Source organism: Talpa europaea (assembly GCF_964194135.1).
Source record: "Talpa europaea genome assembly, chromosome: 11".
Classification (NCBI taxonomy): Eukaryota; Metazoa; Chordata; class Mammalia; order Eulipotyphla; family Talpidae; genus Talpa; species Talpa europaea.
In genome coordinates, this window is record NC_140078.1 from 48,860,495 (window position 1) to 48,880,814 (window position 20,320).

General features: G+C 43.2%; 1 pseudogene across 1 annotated transcript in view; it reads right to left on the bottom strand.

Annotated features, from left to right (window-relative positions):
- Positions 1-14,598, bottom strand: part of LOC311180067 (elongation factor 1-alpha 1-like) — a 142,580-nt pseudogene extending 127,982 nt beyond the window's left edge. Inside the window, exon 1 of the transcript in view lies at positions 14,529-14,598. The product of the transcript in view is annotated as an elongation factor 1-alpha 1-like (transcript). The remainder of the gene's footprint in view (positions 1-14,528) is intronic.
- Positions 14,599-20,320: the final 5,722 nt, after the last annotated feature.

The following is a 20,320-nucleotide window of genomic DNA, read 5'->3' on the forward strand; positions in this document are numbered from 1 at the left end:
GCCTTTCTTAGCATGCCAAATCCCAGCATGCTCACCAAACCAGAAGCTTTCAGAACTTCAGTCTTTTGAGTTTTATGAAGGCATGAAGGATTAAATCATTGACTATTAATGACTGATTCAACATCTAGCCCTTTCCTGCTTTCCAGGGAGCAGGACTTAAAGCTCCAGCCCTCTAATCATAGGGTTTCAAGGTTGAGTCTTATGTCAATGAGCCAAGTCTTAAAGCAACTTAACGAAGGCACCTTTATGGTTTGGAAAATGCTAAGGAGTTTAGGAGCTCTGTGCCAAAAATGGGGGAAGAAGAGAAGCAAAATATGTATTTCTTGTTATTAGTCATAATATTATGACATCTTTCAAGACAAGTTAAAGAAATGAGAACTGCTTCTTATTTTTCTTAGCAGAGAATCATTTTATTTCTTTCCAATGTAAGGTTATGCAGTTCAAACTCCACACTGATTAACTTGCTGATCCTGATTAACTTTACCCATGAGAATGAAAATGTTAATTTATTTGAGTAGCTATATTTTAATGCCATCTTGTGAAAAAGAAAATGCTAGTATAAAATGTCAGTCAATTATGACAAGTATAACACTGATAATTATGCTTATGTGAAATCATATCATTGATGCTTTAATGTTTTCTGTTTTATTTTATCTGAAAGCTCAATGATCATATCTAATATGTAGAATTTCTTTTAAAGAACATTCATTTAATATCTATCTATTGAATACCAGGCATGTATACTAGCATTATCATGTTAAATCCTAGCTACTAAACGAAGATAGAGATGTTAGATCTACATGTTACAAAGAAGAAAAACAAAAATACAATGAAGAAAAAAATTTGAGAAGTTACAAAGCCCTGAAAACACAGTGAGCTTATAGCTGAGTTTCAACTACATATGGTGGGGGGGTGGGGTAGTATAAGCATCACATGCAAAATTTCTCAGTGGTCTATAATACTACAGTGAGTCAGAGATTTACCTGCAAGTGAAAAAAACAAATATTTTCATTAGGAAAAGTTCAATCCAGAGCCCATTATTCAGTCATTCAGGCAAGTTGTATTACTGGGGAATAGTATTTCCTGAATGAATTCCATACCCACTTCCATACCAAAGATATCCCAGTCACCAAGGACTACGACTCCCATCCTGTCATGATTCTTGACTTCTTGAAGGGGGGATTGCTGGAAATAAGAGTGAAGTTAAGCCACTATTCTTGATAGGAAACTGAACATATATGGTGTTTTGCAACCATTGCAGGCCAGGTAGGTTCAGTATTGGTTCAGGCAGCTTGACAGAGAATCTTGGAGCCCTTGTGTAGGGTAATGTAAAAAGTATCAGGCTTTTCTGCCCTCCTGCCATTAGGATACATGACGGAACCCTGTGGCCCCGAATGCATGCCTGATGGCGGGCACCTGGAATAGGGTGTGGGCATTTGTAGATGGCATTCACCTGGGCTGAGACTGGGCTTTTAGGGGCGGCGTTGCTGGAACACCAGCAGAAGCCAAGAGAGAAGCCGAGAAGGAAGCAGGGAAGCAGAAGCAGAAGAACCACGAGAACAAGGCCACCAGAGAACGCTGGAGAGCCCAGATAGAGTGAGGACTTGCCTCCCAGCCCCCCGGCACCCCTGCCTGCTGTGTACCTGGTAATTCCCAATAAAAGCCTGCAAAAGCCACTGAGGGTTCCAGGATTCCCCCTTTACCTGGTCTGCTGGATCAGAAAACCTGCACTGTGTCTTTCTGCCCTTACACCTTGGTACCATCCTCACAGGTTAGGGGAAACAAGCCAGCAGTGAAAGAGTAACTTGGGCCTCCCTGCAAATCTCTATACCCTCTTTCTTCTCGTAGCCATTCTCTGATGCTCTTCACCGTACTCCGCCACATTGTCCTCTGTGGCCCTGTCCTTATATACTCAGTCTCCTGGCCCAGGTGTGCCCACTTATGCATGCCAACATCACACTCCAGATGCTGCCACCAGGCATGCATGTAAGACCACAGGTGTCAATCATAGCTGTTAATGGCAGGAGGGAAGAAAAAAACATGATAACTTCCATTTACCCTACAATCCACCCCTTAAGGTTTTTCACTACATATAAGTTTCCCTTGGCAAATATGAAAACTGCAGTCATGACACACAAAAGTAAACAGAATGCAACTGAATATAGCCATACAAAATAGAACAGAATAGAACTAAGCCCAGGCAGGGCACAAACCTAGGGGACAAAAAACAAGATGGCACCAGCAGATGATGCACTACGTCTGCTGCTGAAGGCACTGCTCATTCAAGGGGGGAATCTACTTTAACTCATGATTATCCACTGTCATGTAGCAAGAGCTATTAGGTTTCTTCACTGGCCACATGGAAGAATTGTAGGGACTGTGGGCAGTAAACACAAGGCCCACTTTCTCCAATTCTGATATTGTGCCCATAATTTCCTGTGGCCTCCTGGCAACCAACACTGCTTGGTATTTTAGCTGTATGGGCAGATGCATAGCAGGTTGGCACACTGCCTTTATGACAAGCAACCTAAGGCGAAACTCTCCGGCTGTGGTCTCCAGCCACAAGCCATGTAGTACACCCACCCCCAGGATGTACCCAGGGATGGGCGACACATATACTTTATACTACTTTGAGGTAATTGCTCAGTCCCTAGGGGTATTCTCATTGTAGTCACCTTCACACTTTGGCCTCCAGAGCCGTCAGTATTACAAGCAGAACCCTGAAAATTTTCTGGGTTCCCAAATAATAGTACACTCTGCTTCTGCATCGACCAAAGCCAAAACTCTTTGCACATTAGCTGGGGACCAGTGGACGGCAAGTTCCACATGTGGCCTCCGGTCCCCGCCTGTCCCCTGTGGACGGATTCCTTGGCCCTTACCCTATTCGAAAGTGAACGGGTGTCTCCCCACTGGGGTCCGCAACAAGTGGTCCTCCAGGCGCAGGGCGTGTCCCAAAGCCTGGAGCTTCCAGGCTTCCCCTTAACAGCAGTCCTTATGGGCATGAACCTCTGGTCTTCCTGCAGTTGCTCCCATAATCCTAACAGATAGGCATTGGGCTTCGCATGTATTTTAGTGCGATCTACATCTGCTCTTAATAAATCTGTCCACATTTGGGTAGTGGTAACTCTAACAGGCTCTGTGACTTTAAGAGGCTACCTTGCCCTCTTTGGCACTCTTTTTGGTTGTTCAACAGCTACCTGTATTGCCCTCTTAGTCTGAGAGCACCAGCTCTCAACATCACCCAAGCTGGCTATCATTGTGGTGATCTCGTGTATTTGATGTCCCGCATAGGGTGCTAGAATCGCCACAAGGGATCCAAGTGAGGACGAGGGGGCACTTGTTAGTTCCAAATCCCTCATTCCTGCTGTGAAATGCTCCTCGCCAGAACTGTAAGCATTCACATTAAACACGGCCTACAGCACCCCCAACTCTTGAAGTACCTGTACCAGCTCGGGGTATGTCTGCCATCTGCACATCACCTGCATCAGCCCGTAGTGTCCATAGGGCAGCCGTTATCCAGTCCAACAGGGTGTGATCACCCTGGCCACCCCTGGCTGTTCAGGCAGCCTGTGTCTCAACGACGGGTGCAGGGTCACTGAAGCTGGTCTCTCCACCTCCTGCGCTGTGCAGGTAATCCCACGGCCCCCAGGCCCCACAAACATAGCAGCCAGGCTGCCAAGGATTCCCCTGGTTTCTGACAGAACTATTTGCCCAAATCCACCAGTTCTGCTTGGGTGTATGTTTGGTACGTGGTAAATTCCATAATTTGTGGTGGTCCAGCAGCCTCACCCCCTGTGGCCATGGGCCACTATGGCTTCATTTTCTGAGATACCACCACAGCCCAGATCATGGGGCCAGCCGCCAGCTCCTCTCCAGAGGAGTCTGGCCTCTCCTGAGTAGTGGGATGGTTTCTCCGGATCTTTACTCCAGAAAAGAGGAAAGATCTTAGACGTTGTCGCAGTTTCCAGGTTTCATCCTGCAGCTGTTGGGCCCTGGATTGCTCTCTGCACAGACTCTTGCAGAGCTGTGGGAAACACCCAAACCACTGTCCCTCCAGCCTCGCCTGCACGTATCTACCCAAAGTCTCCTCTGTTCTACACAGGGCCCGTTCCAACTGCCACGGGGATCCGTCTGCCTATGGCCATTCCTGTGGAGGTGCCCACTGGGAGAGGAGGTCACCAGGTACCATCTGCTTGTGTGTGGCCACCCCGCAATCCCTCCCCAGATTTCAAAGGGTTCCATCCCCCTCTGCGTTGAGCCATCCTGCTGTCTTCACCATTTGTTCTGTGACCATCCCAGGCCAGGTAGGTCCATCATCAGTTCAGGCAGCTTGAAAGAGAAACTTGGAGCCCTTGGCATCATCCCCATAGGTCTGGGGAAACAAGGCAGCAGCAAGACAGCAAGTTGAACCCCCCTGCGAATCTATCTTCTTTCCTCTCCTGGAGGTTCTCTGACGCTCTCCACTGTACTCCGCACGCGATCCCCGACAGCCCTGTCCTTATATGTTCATCTCCTGGCTCAAGGTCCACTCACGTGCACCCACATCACACTCCTGGTGCACTGTCAGGCAGGCATGTGAGACCGCAGGTGTGGATCATTGATGCTAATGGTGGGACGGTGCGAAAAACCTGGCAACTTCCGTTCATCCTACATATGGACTTGGAGAGGATTTGGTTTTGCCTGCCCTAGCTGCACACAGGGTCCCAGCTCGGGCAGTGTTGCCAGTAGGATATGATTATACTGGTATAGATTTTCCAAATTCCCCAACAATGGTGGTTTAGCAGGGATAATATATGCAGTTGTAATTACAAGTTACTAAGTGCAGTATAAATAAGTTAAAAATCAAGTCTTTTTGCACCCTCCTGCCGATAGCATTGGATGCCTGGGGCCCCACGGTGTAGGTGTGGGGCAAGTACACCTATAATTGTGAACACCTGGGCACAGAGAGCAAGGGTGTGTGCATGTTTGTAAAGGCCAGGACTGGCCACAGTGCAGGTTCTCTGATCCCATGCAGACCGGGTAAAGGAGGAGTCAGAGTCCTCAGTAGTTTTTCAGGTTTTTTATTTGGGGTTCACCAGGCATATGGCAGGCAGGGGTGCTGGCAAGTCTTCACTCTATCTGGGCTCTCTAGCGTTCGTTCTGCTGCTTCTCAGCTTCTCTTTCGGCTTCTGCTTCGGCTTCTACTGCTGCTGCTGCTGCTACTGCTGCTGGCGTCCCCGTGACGCCGCCCTTAAAAGCACAGTCTTAGCTCAGCTGAATCCCATCTACCTATGCCCACACCCTATTCCAGGTGCCCGCCATCAGGCATGCATTCAGGACAAGGATCCATCAGCTATCCTGATGGCGGAAGGGCAGAAAAGCCTGACATTTTCTTTACCCTACAATGTTGAAGTGTGGGCATCTGTGCTGGGGGGTGGGGGGTGAGGGGATAGAAGGGCTGTGTCACTCTGAGACGGGACTGCTAGGAGAAGACCACCCTGAGGGGATACCATGAGAGAACTTGAGACTGAGAATGCCAGAGCAAGGCAGAGAAGGAGCACAGAGATTCATGGGGGTCTAGGAGGCTTGGTTGACTGCCTTCCTGCCTTCCAGCCCCCTGCCCAGCCTGTACCTGCCTCCTTGCATGCCAGCCTCCCTGCCTAGCATGCCTATTCACCTGGTTCCCTGAGAGCATTAATAGCCTGTAAAATCTAGTGAGGGTTCTGGGACTCTATTCATCTGCCTGAATTGACAGTGAACCTGCCCTGTGCATGCTGGCACTAGACTAAATTTCAGTTCTCTAATGGCCTGTAAAGGCAGGAATAGACACGGTACGGGTTTTCTGATTCAGCAGACTGGGTAAAGGAGGAATCAGAGTCCTTAGCGGATTTTTGCAGGTCTTTTTATTGGGATTTACCTGGTACACAGCAGGTAAGGGTGCTGGGGGGCCGGGAGGCTGGCAGGCCTTCCAGCCCCCAGCAAGTCTTCATTCTATCTGGGCTCTCTGGCGTTTTCTGCTTCTCTCTCGGCTTCTGTTTGTTCTCGGCTTCTACTGGTGTCCTCATGACGCCATCCTTAAAAGCCCAGTCTTTGCCCAGGTGAATCCGATCTACCTATGCCCACACCCTAATTCCAGGTGCCCGCCATCAGGCATGCATTAAGGACAGCAAGGATCCATCATCTATCCTGATGGCAGGAAGGCAGGAAAGCCTGACATTTTTCCTTACCCTACACCTCCCAACTCCATTTTGGATGTTACCTTTATCATTTTTGATTTCATGATTTCTTAGTCATCCTTATAGTGGAAAGACATTGTAGGGTAAATGGAAGAGATCAGGTTTTCCCCTCTCCCACCATTAGCATCAATGATCAACACCTGTGGGCTTACACGCATGCCTGATGGTAGCACCTGGAGTATGGTGCAGGCACTTGTGAACCGGGAAATGGAGCATATAAGGGCAGCGACACAAAGTGCAGTCAGCAGAGAGCAGAGGACACGACAGTAGAGACCAGCAAAGAGACCATGAGAGAAGGCCAGAGAGCCCAGAGAGAGTAAAGATTCATGGGGGGCTGGGAGCCTGCCAGTCTCCAGTCCCTCTACCTGCCCTGCACCTGGTTGTCTCACTACACATGGTGTAGAAAGATTATTCAATGCCCAAAAGGCTTTTAAGTGTTTTATTTGTGTGTATTTAAGTGTACTATTTCTGTCAAATACAGATTGGCATGGTCCTCCAATACAACTCAACTGAGAGGAGTCCTGTTGTTGCTATCCCTCCTCAGCTGAGGAAAGTTGTTTTCTGTACTCAGGTAACAACAATGCAGCACGTGGGACCACCAAGTCAGTCAGAACCACCTCACAAAGTAATTGCATCAGTTTTACTGAAATTCCATTACTCATATAATTTAGGGTTATTTGTACTAGAGTCCACTTTTCTTTGCTCTTAGATGATGACTAGAATGTGATAATTTCAAGCCATGTTCAGTTGCATCTGAAGCCCCAAAGTACAGATTTTCATGGGAGGTTAAAACATTTAAGCCTCTTAATCATGCAAAGGTGAATGGTAGGTCTGGTACTTTCAGACACTAACAAAATTCCAATTTCAGTTTCAGCATAAGGAAAATTTAATCTGATGAGATGAAGTCAGGGTACCAATTAGTTTGAAATTATAACAAAACCAGCACAGACAAGGAATTCAAATGTGGACCTGGGTTGTATCACTACTGGAATCAGCAGAATAATCCACTATCCCCTCCCATCCCTGGATTTCCTAACATCTGGAGGCGTTAAATGTTCACTTAAGAGAAAGGGATTTTGCAGATATTATTACTGTTAAAGATTTTGGATGGAGAAATCCTGGATTATCTAGCTAGTTACAACCTGGTGACATGACTCAAGACCACAAAGATGCTATAATTGGGCCTTAAAGATAAATTCAGGTAGGGCCTCCTTGGTGGCACAAGGGGTTAAACACAGCACTGTGAAGCTATCCGCAGGCTCTGCAGCACAAGTTCGATCCCTGGCTGGCCAGGGAGCTACCCACATGGTGTAGCAGACCTCTCCTGTCTTGCCCGCTGCTCCCATCAGCAGTGTATTTCAGTCAGTTTGCTTGTTCTGTTCCCCATTTTGTCTCTGGTGAATCCTCTCACCTCCCGCACCTCTGGCCTGTAACCCAGTTCTTGTATGCATAAAATAAATAAATCCTTTTTTTAAAAAAAAGATAATTCAGACAGATGAAAAGGGAACTTTGGAGCCTTTGGTATATTTGACAGGCCTTTAATGCTGAATGCTGAATTGGGGGACCAGACTTGCCAGGAAGGCAGAAATTGAGACTCCCAAACCCCCAACCCCCATCTCCACTCTTCTCTCTCAGTCTAAGTCTCAAGCCCAAGTATCCTTACTTATAGGTATGTGAGCCCTTTCTTGGTTCCGGTATCTGTAGTTACAGCCATGTGCACTTGTGCATGCCCTGTGCTCAGTCCTGGGTGCCCATGTGTGCCCCATGTTTGAGGTCCCAAACACCTTTTGCACAAACACAACAATATGTGTGTACAATGGAACCTAGGGGAAAGCAAAACCGCAGGTGGTGGCCATAAATGCTAGTGGCTTGAAGTGAAAAAAACCTCCATTTTCCCTATAGACACAAACCGAGAAATATGGGGTGTAGGATAAATGATTGTCAGGTTTTTCTGCCCTCCTGCCATTAGGTTTGATGATGGATCCCTGCAGTCCTGAATGCATGCCTGATGGCGGGCACATGGAATAGGGTGTGGGCATATGTAGATGGGTACACATGGGCTGAGAGACTGGGCTCATAAGGGAGGCATCATGGGATGCCAGAGAGAATGACCAGAAGGAGAACAAGCAAGAGAGTGGAATGGAACCACCAGAAGAAAGAGAAGCAGAAGAGAGAGAACGAGACCACAAAAGAACACCAGAGAGCCCAGAAAGAGTGAAGACTTGCTGGGGCCTGGGAGGCCAGTCAGCCTCCTGATCCCCCAGCACCCCTGCCTGCCATGTACCTGGTAAACTAAATAAAATCCTGAAAAGCCACCGAGGGCTCCAGGACTCTCCTTTACCCATCTGCTCCAATCTTAGAGATCCTGCACTGTGCCTTCCTGCTGCTACCTGTGGGAGTCATCAAAGCTGGAAAGAGTAAGGAAGTGGAGCCTCCCTGGTGGTGCAGCGTTTGAGCACTGGGTTGCGAAGCTGCCCGCAGCCTCTGCAGGGCCAGTTCGATCCCCGGCTGCTCCCTGGCCACCGGAGGAGGATCCCACGTGGCGCGCAGACCTCTCCTGCAGCCCGCTGCTCCCCTTAGCAGTGAACTTCGGTCCTTCTGCCTGCTCTGCTCCCCGCTCTGGCTCTGGTGAATTATTTCACCCTCCCGCGCTTCTGACTGTACCCAGTGCTTGTATGTATGTATTTGTAAATCAATCAATCAATCAATAAATCTTTAAAAAAAAAAAAGAGTAAGGAAGTGGATTCTCCCTTAGAGTTCCACCAAAGAATGTGGTGCTGCTAAGATCTTGATGTTAGCCTGGTGAGACTCAAGTTAGACTTCTAACCTATAGTGTTAAATAATAAATTTGTAACTACAGCACTAATATAATAAATGTGATATTTTAAGCAACATACTTTATTGGGAGCAATGATATGTGATGTTCACCACTGTGTACTTGGCACTCAACCTAGAGCCAGGCAAACCTTCACAATAACTTAGAGAATAAATGGAATAAAAGAATAAAGCCAGTGGTCAGGTGAGAAGCAATATAGAAATGCCATTCATCCCCCAACTTTCTTATAGATGGAAGCAACTTAGCCTCAGATGCATCAAGGACCAAATTAGAAAGGCTAAAAATATGTTCCATGACCTGTGACCTTTGATTTGAGGACAGCAGTCCAACAGTCAATTGGTCAGTTTAGCAGTGCAAGTTGAAACTAGTGGTCATGAATCGGGTAACAGATCTGAGTCTGGAGTTGTACAGAATTGAAGGAACTTGCAAAATAGAGGACGTGTGAATCTTGAAGTTTGAAAAGACATTAGTCTGACTTGAGTTTGGAATGAATGGGCAGCCTGATAACAACCAGTGACTTATGGTTTGCATTTAACTGCCAGGGTCCTATTGACCAGGAGGGAGGCCCAACCCTCCCTCCTGCCTCCCAGAGTGTCAAGCTTTATGTTGTGGATGATGGTTTGGAAAAAATCAGAGTCAATAGCTTTGACATTTGGGTATGGGGAAGGGGAGTTACTAAGAGTAACTAAGGTCCATCTGGCCCTCCAGGATGAGTGGAAACAAAGAGATGTAAGTTTAGGAACTGTGGTTAAGTTCATGGCTATGTCACAAAGAAATTCCAAATTCCTTTCTGTGTGACAATGAGATCCCACTTAAGTTTCTTTCCTTAGCCCGGACTGCCCAGCAGATGTTGGAATTAAGTCTGTGGGCTCAAGTTCTCCACATCTGCAGCTGAGCAGAACTAGAGAAAGCAAAACTTGGTGGCTTAAACCTTCAAAAAACTTCCCTGACTCATATCACATTTGATCAACCCATGAATCACTCTCCTATGGTGGTTTGTGTTGTGTTTATATCATGATTTATCTATGTGTCTGAGTTTCTATGGAGGTGAATATTCTGAGGGCAATGGTCATGCTGATCCATCGTGTCTTCTTGAGGTCAAGCACAAGGACACATGGAATAAAATCAATAAAGGCTGTTTATAGAAACAAGGACATTTTAAAATTCAGATTGTTTTGCTTGGTAGCTGGCAGCAAAGACGTGTGGATCATTTTCACTTATTCAAAGTTTTATTTATACATAAATCCATGGTGTGTTTGCACATCTTTGTATATTGGGATGGAACTGATACTGGCCCATTGGTTTGTCTACAGTAGCTAAGATTTTGTCATCAAAATGCACAGAATTATGAGTATTCACAAACCCTATGAAGTTCATCATTCATTTCTCTAATTTGTGTCTCCTTTAGTTTGCCAGTTTTGGTACATGCTGTTTTTCAGTTTTTAGTATATTTTTCTGTTTTGTAGAGAGAATTATTAATAGTTGGTGTGGTCTCTTTGTTCTGTTGCTTCTAGATATTCCTCTGGGATAGTATAGAGCAGAAGTGTGTAAAAACAATAGCACATTTTGGTTAAGAGTTATGAAATGTAGAAATCATTAGAACAGTTCAAGTTTTAGAACATTCTGTATTCCTAGAATTAAAGTCAAGAAAGTGTTGCCTCTACTATTATCATAAAATTACTGAGATGGAAAAATGAACAGCTTGAGAAAGTGGAAAGATGTACATTTAATTGTTGCTAATTTTTTCATTTGCATGGGGCTTGTTTTGATTAAAAATGAATCTTTTCCCAAGTTTGAAAGGACAATAAATTCAGATATGTCATTTGTCAGTTGGATGGCAGAAACAAATTAAGTAATTTTTCTGAACATTAGTTCCTTTTGTAAAATGGAAATAATAAAATTATGAAACTAGACCCAGGATAGTCAGAACAATATTATAAAGAAGTAACAAATTAGAAGAACTGACATTATAGGACACCAAGACAATATAAACTACAGGAACTAGATAGTGTATATTTGGTAAAGAATAGGCAAATAGATCAACAAAACAGAATAGAAATCCCAGAAATAGACCCAAAAAACAGTCAACTGATTTTTTGTAAAAGGGATAAAGAGAAATCAATGAAGCAATCATTCTCTTTTCAGAAATGAGATATCAGAACAACTACATATCATTATGTGAAAATAATAAATTAGGCACAGAGCTTACATGCTTCAAAACATTAACACAAAATGAAATATAAATATAGAATACAATCAAACTCTTAGACTATAACATAGGAGAAAGTCTAGATGATTTTGGGTGTGGTGATGGCTTTTTAGATCAAATACCAAAGATAGGATCCATGAAAGAAAGAAATGGTCAACTGGACTTCCTTAAAATTAAAAAAAAATGTCTCCTGGGTGAAAAAGCAGTCAAGAATATGAAAACAGAATTTATATATTGGGAAAAAGTATCTGCAAAAAACATATCTGCAAAAATCTTATTTTCAAAAATCATGCAGAATGTTTCTACACTAGAATACAGAACAATACTCTTGACCATTAGGAATCTGTGCCTTGACATATTTTTAATCAGATTTTTAATCAGATACTGATTTTAACGCTGTATTTTTTTGTAAAATAAAGGAAAAACTTTCAGAAACTACTACACTTAATTTAAGAATATGTTGTGTCTTAAAAAAATTAAAAACTAGTAATTAGTTCTTTGCAAGGCTGGTAAGTTTGGTAGAACTCAAAATATTAGCTCATAATCTAGGGTTACCCAGGAGCCTCTAATCACTAAATGGTATATGCCCTGAAAGAGATTCAGCCATTCATTGCACAAATGCAAAGGAAGCAGACTTTCGTGCAGAGAGAAATGGAAGTATAATCAGATCCCTGCAAGGTGGCTTTGTTGGGGCTCAGGTGTACCAACTTCAACCCAAATCCTGGGAATGTTCCCCCTCCTCCAGCCCCAGCAAGGCTGGCTCTGGCCATGGCTCTCTGGAGACAACAGGCCCACTAGCCTGCCCTGACCTGAGTCAGGTCAAGCTGGGCTTTTCTCCCATGACAATGGGATTTCAGTGTAGTTTGGTAAACTTGAAGCTTGAGACACTTAAGCAAGTATATGTTTGTTCTGGTCATTCTGTGTAGAGAGGGTAGCTTGAAATTTTTGAATTGATCATAATTAAAATCCTTCCAAAAGATTTAAATAAGATAAACCCTTATAAAGATAAAAAAGGAATATAGAGGGTCCAAATAAGGTATCAGGAAAATAAAAGGAATTATAATAAATATCAAAATCAATAGGCAACTATAAACCAGAGACATTTTACAGAGTGGGGAAGGGAGTAGGATCAAAACAAAAGTGGGGGGGGCCTCCCTGGTGGCTCAGGGGTTAAACACAGCACTGTGAAGCTATCCACAGCCTCTGCAGCATGAGTTTGATCCCTGGCCAGCCTGCAAGCCACATATATGATGCAGCAGACCTCTCCTGACTTGTCCGCTGCTCCCCTCAGCAGTGTATTTCAGTCAGTCTGCCTGTTCTGTTTCCCACTCTGTCTCTGGTGAATCCTCTCACCCTCGGCACCTCTGGCCTGTAACCCAGTTCTTGTATGCATAAATAAATATTTTTTTTAAAAAATGACTTCTTTGGAAAAAAAAAAAACAGGGGTGGGAAGAGCATAAGGAACTATGGTGATGGTACCTGGGTGAATTGGTGGTGGAATTCCACGGGGACCATAACGGAGATGAGAAAGTACACATTGTACAAAATGAAGAATGATATAAAAAATATATAAAATAAAAAGGGAAAATAAATCTATTTTAAAAATGGATAAAATGCCTTAACAGACACTGTTTCAGGAAGATACACAGATGGCAAATAATCATGTGAAAAGATTCTCCACATCTTCTATTACTAGGGAATTGCAAATCAAAATAGCAATGACCTACCACTGCAGTGATTAGAACTGCCAAACCAAGAATGCTGACAACACACAGTGCTGCCCAGGACCTGGAATAACATAAGTTTTTGTTTATTGCTGGTGGGGATGCAAAGTGGTGTAGCCCTTTGGAAAAGAGTTTTGCATCTATTTAAAAACTAAACGTATGTCTACCTTCAATAATCACACTACTTGTATTTATCCAAAACCAATTAAAAATGTATGCCCACACAAAAGCCTGCACATGGATATTTATAACAGCTTTATGTATTCATAATTGACAAAACATTGAAGTCACAAAGTTAACCTTAGTACATCCAGAAAATGGAATATTTTCCAATGCTAAAAAAAAAAATCAAACCATGAAAAAAGGTGAAGGAGACTTAAACACATGTTACTAAGTGAAAAGTCAATCTGAAAATATTTTATACTGTAAGGTAATAAGATCAGTGGTTGCCAGGGGTTAATAGTGTGGAGGGATGAATAGGTAGAGTAGAAGAGATTTTTGGGGCAAAGCAAATATCTACGATACTATAATGGAATATATACGTCATTATATAGTCCAAGTTCCAAGGAAGTATAACACTAAGAATGAACAAAATTATAAACTGTGGAGTTTGGGTGATTATGATATGTCAATGTAAGGTCATTGATTATAACAAAGGGTATCCTCTATGGGGGATGTTTATAATGTAGTTGCCATTATAAACATATGGGTCATATGGGAAATTTATTTAACTTCCTCCTCTCAATTTTGTTTGTAAACATAAAACTGCTCTAAAAAATATCTATTATGAAAATTATGAAGCTAACAAACTCCCCTGAGTATTAAAAGGAATAAAAAAGTGCATTGTTAACCGTGACTAATACAAAGAACTGAATGAATGGTGTGTTATTCTCATTACTACTAAGGCCTCCTGGGGCTCTGGCCCCAGGGTAGATGGGGGTTTGGGGAAGTCAATTCCTGCCCTCATCTCAGCATTCTCATCTCTCACATGAGTATAATAAATTCACCACATAGATTTATAAATAAACATCTTACGTGAGAGCCACCCTCTATAACCACAAAAAACTAGTGAATTATAATATTATTACAATATTTGCTTAGAGAAAATTAAATATGCGTAGCTATTTTTCACATTACTTGATATTATTATCAAAGTCAAGTACTTGTCTTCCAAAATACTCTGTCTTAGATCATAGAATAATGAGGATTTGAGGGATATCTTGGGAGTATACAGACTGCTTCTTAGAGTTTTGGAAACAGGATGAAACTTCTTTTTTGTTTGGTTTGATTTTTCCCATCAAATGTGACCTAAGACACATCCAGAAAATATACACCAAAAAAAAAAAAAAAAAACAGTCCTGTATAAACCAAAAGATTGTTACGAAGTAAACCTACTCTTCTGACTTCTTAAGTTCTTAGTGTCATTGGTTTAAAACATAAATATAAATAGAATTGGACAGAACAATTTTTTCTTTGTCTGATTTCTTTCTGCAAATTTCTTGTTGTCACCTTCCTTTTAGGGTACCAGAGGAGAGCTTACTCACTTGCAATGATCTGAGAGCATTCTTCTTGAGATTTTACTTGCAATTTGTCATTAATTGACAACTTCTCCATTTGGCTATTTAAGTCATGAATACGATGTACCTCTACTTGTGCATGTCATCTTTAATTTTTATCAATATCAATTTTACCCTTACTCCTCTAAGGTACTATAGTGGTAGATACATATCATTATACATTTGTCTAAACCCATAGAATGTACAACATTAAGAGTGAAGCATAGTGTAAACTGCGGACTTTGAGTTTCTTGATGGCATACGAAAAGCAGATAGAGTCTTTTTTATATTATTCTTGGATGCAGGGTCCTTGTTTAATCCATGTATTAGTTATACTCTACTATAAACCACACCGTTTTTTCACTCCTTTCTAGTACTTTTATTTTTTTGTTTATTCTCTGTATTTTGTGTCTCTTTCCTTTGGCATACTTTCTTGCGTGCCCCTTGAACATTACTTAGAATTCCATTTTGTTGTATCTTGCAGAGTTTTTGAGTATATTTCTGCATATGACTTTTTAAGTGGTTGCTTGAGTTATTAACAATTGCATTGGATGTCAAAATGAATTATCAAACTTATCAAAATGGATTCAAGATTCTGGTCAGTTCTCTTCTCTGATATTTGAAAGAGAAATGCCATTTTCCTCTGGCCTCCGCAGCTTCTGATGACAAAGCCATTGCCACCTACTAGTTTTCTCCTAAAAGTAAGTTTTCCTCCGATCTTTTGCTGTTCTCAAGATTTTTTTCATTTTCTTTGGTTTTCATCAATTTGGTTTAAGTGTATCTTAGTTTGAATTTCTTGGTTTGTCTAGGATTATGTCTCCTTCTAAATTTGGGAAATATGCAGACAATAGTTTACCAAATACTTTGTGAGTTGCATATTTTCTCTCCTCTCTCTTTGAGACTTCAGTGACATGTCAGAATGTCATTGTTAGATATTCTGTGTAGTTCTACATGTCAGGAGGCCGTGTTTATTTTTCTTCTTAGCTTCTATTCTCCGTTGCTCAGAGTGCATACTTTTTATTGTCCTATCATCAAATTCATTAATATCTTCCTCTGTCCTCTCCATTTTTCTATTAAACTCATCTTCGAAAGTTTCAGCTATATTTTTCAGTTTTTATTTATTTTTTATTTATTTATTTATTTATTTTGTTTGTTTATAGAGGCATGTTTTATTTATTTATTTATTTATTTGTTTGTTTGTTTGTTTGTTTATACATGCACTGGGTACAGTCAGAAGCGCGGGAGGGTGAGAGAATTCACCAGAGCCAGAGCGGGGAGCAGAACAGGCAGAAGGACCGAAGTACACTGCTGAGGGAAGCAGCGGGCGGGAGGAGAGGTCTGCACGCCATGCAGGACCCTCCTCCGGTGGCCGGGGAGCAGCCGGGGATCGAACCGGCGCCGCAGAGGCCGCGGGCAGCTTCGCAACCCAGCGCTCAACCGCTGCGCCACCGGGGAGACCCTATATTTTTCAGTTTTTAAATTTCCATTGATTCTTGTTTGTATCTTCTATATCTTTGCTGAAACTTTCCATTCATTTGTTTCAGTCATGTTTTTAGCATTGCTTATTGGAGCATTTGTATAATGCTGCATTCAATCGCCTCTCAGGGAATTTTAACTACTGTGCTATCTCAGTTTTGTTGTCTGTAGGTTGTCTTCTCTAACTCAAGTAGTATTTTCTTGGTTCTTGTTATAATCAATAATTTTCAGTTGAAATATGGACAATTTGGTTATTGTGCTATGAATTTCTACATCTTATTTAAATCTGTGTTTTATCAGGATTACTCTGGCATGGGAAGTGAGGAAGCACCTCATTATTTCCAAGTTGGGATAGAAATCCAGGCATCCTGTGAGTCCCCAATGACACACATTGGTGGCCAGGGGTTCTGTGTTACTGGCTTTTATTTTTTTTTGCATAGAAGGACAGGGGTGTAGGCCAGAGGTGCGGGGGGTGAGGGGGGTGAGAGGATTCACCAGAGAATGAGTTGGAAGCAGAACAGGCAGATCTACTGAAATACACTGCTGAGGAGAGCAGTGGGCGAGACAGGAGAGATCTGCTGTGCCATGTGTGTTAGCTCCCTAACCGGGGATTGAATTTAGGCCCCAGTGGTGATTATGGTGAGACTTAATCCCCAGGCTACCAGGGAGACCCTCTGTGTTACTGTTGAATGGAGAGGGAGAGCTGTTTCCTCACTAGGCCCCTGCAAAGTCCGTCCCTCACTGGGAGGAGTGGATGCCTTGTTGTTTTCCATGTGACTTTCACTTATGCAGGGGCTGGGGACCTTGCAACTGCTGGGCACTGTGGCAGCTCTAAATATTCACTAGGCTTCCCCTGCTGTTCCACAGGAGGCAGAGGGAAGTGACTATGCTTATGTTTGCTGTCAGGCTGCCCCTCTTCCAGAGGTTGGGCCTCTGGTCAGAGAAAGCATCTTGGAGGTGACTTTGTTATTTTGCCCTGGTTGTTTCAAGATCCTGAGTTCTCCAGCTCCACGTCTGAGACAGATGCATAAAAAGAAACTCTAGGGAACTCACCACCTGTCCCTCCTTGAACCCACAGATCTCTAGTCAATCTGCCTTCTTCTCTCTGCCTTAGAGTTTTCTTACGTTTGTTGTTGTTAACCTAAAATATCCAGGGGATTTAATTGTGTTCAATGATGGGAGAAGAGAATAGTAAGTCTGCTCCATCTTTTCAGAGTGCAGGTTTTATGTTTATACTTTTTAATCACACAGTTTTGTATTAATGTAATGATTTCTCAGGCCTCCCTGGTGGCACAGTTGTTAAAATCAGTGTTGTCAAGCTATGGTCAGCCACTGAAGCTGGAGTTCTATCCCCCACCTGCGAGCTAACCCACATGGCACAGTAGACCTCTCCTGTCTCACCCGCTGCTCCCCTCAGCAGTGTATTTCAGTCAGTCTGCCTATTCTGTTCCCCGCTCTGTCTGGTGAATCCTCTCACCTCTACCCCCGCACCTCTGGCCTACACTCCAGTTCCTATATGCATAAATGAATAAAAATAAATCTTAAAAAAAGAAATTTGATTTCACGTGGTGTTTATGTGAAAGAGTAGTATGCAAATGTGAGGGGGTATGTTATGGTGGGGATAGGATTTTATTAGGAGAGGTAGGGTTGAGGGTGGGAGTATGTAAGGAAGGGATGTGGTAAGGTGGGGGGTACGAATGAGTAAGGCAGCATGGAGGACATGAGTAAAGAGGGTATATATATATTTTTTTTTTAAGATTTATTTATTTATACAAGCACTGGGTACAGTCAGAAGTGTGGGAGGGTGAGAGAATTCACCAGAGCCAGAGCAGGGAACAGAATAGGCAGGCCAATGAAATACACTGCTGAGGGGAGCAGTGGGTGCAGCAGGAGAGGTCTGCATGCCATGTGGGACCCTTGCCCGGTGACCGGGGATTGAACTGAAGCTGCACCAAACTGGTGCTGAAGAGGCTGCAGGCAGCTTTGCAGCCCAGTGCTCAACCACTGCACCACCAGGAGAGGTCCGTAAGGAGGGTATATATTAATGTAGAGGCAGGAGTGTTAAGGGGGTTTATGCCAGTATGGGGCAGGAAGATGTAGGAAGTGGGTATGCCAAGGTAGGAGGACAAGAGTGCTATAAATGATGTGTTTATGTGCAAGAGACATGGTGAGGAGCTGTATATGGGCATACACCAATGGGAGAGTCTACATGTAAAGGGTTTTGTGTGTGTGTGTATGTTCACTGTTAGAGAGAGAGAGAATCAGAAATTATGCAGAGGCGATTGGGAGTACAGGGGGCTGGTGCCTGCATTGGTGAATTTCAATTTGTATGTGTGTATATATATATATATATATATATATATATATATATATATATGTGTGTATGTGGATGTGTGACTTTCTACATATCAGTATGGAGTTATCATTTGTGTGTACAATGCTGCCCATATAAGTCTGTAGGTACGGGGTTACATCCCACAAGTCTTGGGGAGGTGAATGTATGCAGCAGGGATGGCAGTGTGTGTGCTCTGACTATATAATCAGAAAGTGCATATAAACATACATTATAATGTGTATATTAGAGTGTACATAACTCAGGAATTTAGATGTATTCCCACTACATTTTTCAACGTGGTAGTTGTGCCTATAAGAAAAATTGTGAGTCTGGGATCTCCATTTATTTAAAAAAGGACATATGTTGTTCTATGAGGAACAATGTTGGGTTTCAGTTTATATGTGGTCTATCTCTTTTTTTCCTTCATTCCTACTGTCTATGCTTGATTACATTAAATAGTAGAATCAGATATATGCAGGAAAATCTTATCTTTACCTTCTAAACTTTCACTTGAAACAGGTCCAGCATCCATCAACATTTAGTCATTCCAGTGGTTCCAAAACATATTCTGTGCCCCCTGGAGTTGTTCTGTTTTTGTCTGTGGAGCTTAAAAGAGCAAAGAGTTCCTGGCTTATTCAGTTACCATATTTCCTGCAGTGGGAAAATACATTTGAGAAGAAACTATACAGGGATAAGCCAGATGCCACTCTGAGAATCCCTAGGTCAGGGCCCCTGGGGAGAAGGTGAGCAGCTTTGCAAATTTAAACCCCAACCTCCCAGACTCTCCCTGACTTCTGTCACTCTATGGTCTCACTCATCCATCTCAGAGACTAATTCAAATCTCCCCTTCCTTCTACATTCATAATGCACCTTTCTTCCTTCACACATAGGAGGATGTTGGTTTACATGTAAAGTGACCTTGGTCAGTGACCAGTTCCCTCTCATTCTGTTCTTACTCACTCACTCACTTTTATCCTGTATCCTTCCTGATTGCCTTCACCCTTCAATCTCAGAAATGAATGATTCCTTTCCTGGCCAGGCAGTCCTGAGTGCAGGGTAGACTTCCTGGCTGGTTTGGTCGCCACCTTTGTCCTGGCACTTTCTGACTTCCTCCCCTAATAGAACGGGTGAGCTGTCATCTGCCCTTTTAAAACATCCCTCTCCATCTCCAAACCTACACCCTCTGTCCCATTCTGCACAGTGTCCCTCAGCACCCTGCCTGGCTCATCTCTTCCTGGTCCACTCAACTCATCCAGCTCCTGGTTTTGACACTATCCCCCCACTCCAATTCTCTCTTCCCTTAACCAGAGGGCACCACCACTCCTTCTAGCCAAAAGAGAACAGATAGAACTGTAAAAATCAGCATCTTTAGGGCCTCCCCGGTGGCACAGCAGTTGAGCGCTGGGTTGTGAAGCTGCCCACAGCCTCTGCAGTGCCGGTTGGATCCCCTGCCGCCAGGCGAGGGTTCCACCTGGCACACAGATCTCTCCTGCCACCCGCTGCTCCCCTCAGCAGTGTATTGTCCGTCTGTCTGTTCTGTTCCCTGCTCTGGCTCTGGTGAATTCTCTCACCCTCCCGAGCTTCTGACTCTACCCAGTGCTTGTATAAATAAATAAATAAATCTTTAAAAAATTAGCATCTTTATACATGAGTTACCAAGAATATTCAGCAAATATCACAACATCACATGCACCCGCTTCATGACATGTATTCTAAACCCTGGCACATGTGGCAATGTGTGGAGACTTTTGTGGTTGTCACAACTGGGGGTATGGAGGTGCTATCGATACCTTGAAGATAGAAACCAGGGATTCTGCTGAACACCCCCCAGTACACAGGATCGCCCTGAAACACAGAATCATGAGACCCCACTTGTATCATGCCTTGATTTTGATGCCTACTTCAGGAAAACAAGAACAAAGACATACATTATGCATTTTTTCCTCTTGCCCAACAATGAAGGGATCAT